At 29.7% G+C, this 2,481-nt stretch overlaps 1 long non-coding RNA gene across 1 annotated transcript; it reads left to right on the top strand.

Annotated features, from left to right (window-relative positions):
• The first annotated feature begins 479 nt into the window (after positions 1-479).
• Positions 480-2,245, top strand: LOC145090680 (uncharacterized). Its single transcript, XR_013701709.1, has 3 exons — positions 480-825; positions 1,567-1,628; positions 1,834-2,245. It is a non-coding gene; the product is annotated as an uncharacterized LOC145090680 (long non-coding RNA).
• The last annotated feature ends 236 nt before the right edge of the window (positions 2,246-2,481 follow it).

The following is a 2,481-nucleotide window of genomic DNA, read 5'->3' as shown; positions in this document are numbered from 1 at the left end:
CAATCGAATGTGAAAAAGGAAAATTTTTGGATCAATCATACAAGATATTAAGACTATGAGAACCTATAACCTATAACTTGTTGTAATAGAAACTATGTGTGAGACCCGTGTATTACACGGGTTGATTTAAAAAAAAATAACATTAAAGTGTAAAAAGAAAATATTTCTTGATGTACAACTTTAAAGTAAGAAAATAATAAACGTATTTATTGCAATTTAATATCATATATATGATATTTAATCCTATTCTAATCCTAATTCCTAATAAATAAATAAATAAGTACTTTTATTAACACGTGTCATTCTCTAAGGCTCCCCAATCCATTTTCCCCACTCAAAATTTTACAAACTGATATATGTATCTTGCCCTTTTACTCATTAAACCGCATTAAATTCGGCATTGATTTGGTTCTGATTTTCTGCAATCTCGTTTTAAATGGGGAATGCATTCTTATCAGTTCTACAGCTTCTATGTGTTCATTAGCACCCATTAGTTACAGTCTATCTACCCCGATTTCGCTTTCTTGCTTTTGGAAACCGAATCAATTTTTAAAATTGACAAATCTTTTTATCAAAAAATGTTCTTCTAAAGATGCAACACCTGTCAAAAGTGAAGCAGTCGACGACAACAATGACAAAATCATTTCTGAAAATCCACCTTGCACTACAAATCGTTTTCTCAAAATCCATGTTAAGTGTTTATCAATCCTCAGTCCATATACATCTATCTAATGAATTTGTTTATTGTGAATATAAAGTAAAAAGCGTGTGTAGCAGATTGAAAACTCCTCTCACATTTTACATCATCGCTATATAGTTTTCAAGGTATGTATTGCTTTATTATTCAATCTTATTTGTCTATTAAATCCTAATACCATCGTAGTTTATTAGTATATGATTGATGATTGATTCTTTTAATAAGTATTTAACTTTGTATGCACATAAAGTGTTCAATGAAATACACACGCAATTTTTTTTCTTTTTTAAAGTTCAGGGAAGGAGGTATTCCACTCCGTAAAGCAATCTATATTTATGTATTAATCTTGATTGCGATTAAGAAATTGATCTTCTTAGGAAATTGTGGGTTTGGATGAGATCTTGATTCTTATGATTAGTATTTGAAGTTTTGTAAAAAAAAATTACAGGCGATATTCCTCAACCACAATTTGTACAGTTTTCTTCAAAATATCAAATTACCATAAAAAGTCTTAGGATATTGCAGTTATGATAGTCAAGTTGACAACTTCTTCCTATTCAAATTTCTTTTGTGTGTGATCTAACGACAAAGTAAAACCAATTTTTTTGGGGGTTTGTGAGGGACATGGCAGCAAAGCAAAAGCAGAAAAATTTATGTGTGATCTGGTAGCAAAGTAAAAACAGTAATTTTTTTATGATAAAACTTAAGTTGCTATTTTTTGTGTTTGTAAGAGAACACGTTTATTTTTTTTACTTTTTTTGTGACCAGGTAGTAAAGTAGAAACAGAAAAGTTTTAATATTTGTTTGTTTGTAACAAACTACGTTGTTATACATATGGTACATTTTAACCATGATGTTTGTTTTTGCAGGGCATGTGACAAAGTGAATTGAACTATAAATGATGTTTCTCAACCATTATAAACACGTCCAGGTGAATGAAATTGTTATTTAATGTGATGATCTTTTCTCTTACATTTGACAACAAATTGTCTTGCACTTTTTAAATTCATATGGAACCCTAATTGGTGAACATTTTGTCATATTTATGAGAAAGTTGTAATGCATTTGTACCTTTTGATATCTTCTTTTAAATTTAGAACTAATCTGGTCCTTTTATTTTGGTTTTATGATTTAAGGTTTTGGCATTCAATGGATATCAAATATGTTTAGAAGACAAGAATCTTTTTACCAAAGACAAAAGAATTCAAGTGGTTTTTTCCCTTAAGGAAATGACTAATGCAACTCTTCCTAATATCTCAATGCTCTTGAAACAGATCGTAAATTATATAAATTAGCCATAAAGAGAGAATGCTAGCTATTCGGACCGATGATGAAAGTGGTTGCAAGCATGATGTTTACACCGGTTTCAGCTTTCTGGCTATACCAATTATTGTGAGTAGTATTCTTTGTAGCTTAGCATTTGGTTTCCTTGGGCCAATGTTTGGAAATTTTAAAGCTTTTAGTGAAAGGGAATACCAATATGTTTGTCCCCTGTTTTATCTTAAGCAAACTACTTTCACTTAAAATATTATGTCTGTTGTTTTGTTTATTTAGTCAACAAAACATATGAAACTTTAGACATTTTATCATAAAGGAGTTTTACGTTTTTCAAAAACTTATTTGATGTATGCTTCTATTCATTCTTCTCCATGATGGTTAGATGCTAAAGTTGAGATCATCATTGTGTAAATGTGATTATGATTATTATTTTCTTTCTTGATGTATATTCTGATCTTTATGGGGTGGTTTATTGTTTTGTATCCACTTCGTTTGAAGAGAATTGT

Source organism: Lactuca serriola, chromosome 2 (genome assembly GCF_051521515.1).
Source record: "Lactuca serriola cultivar US96UC23 chromosome 2, Lser_US96UC23_V15, whole genome shotgun sequence".
Classification (NCBI taxonomy): Eukaryota; Viridiplantae; Streptophyta; class Magnoliopsida; order Asterales; family Asteraceae; genus Lactuca; species Lactuca serriola.
This window is presented reverse-complemented; position numbering and strand designations above follow the sequence as displayed.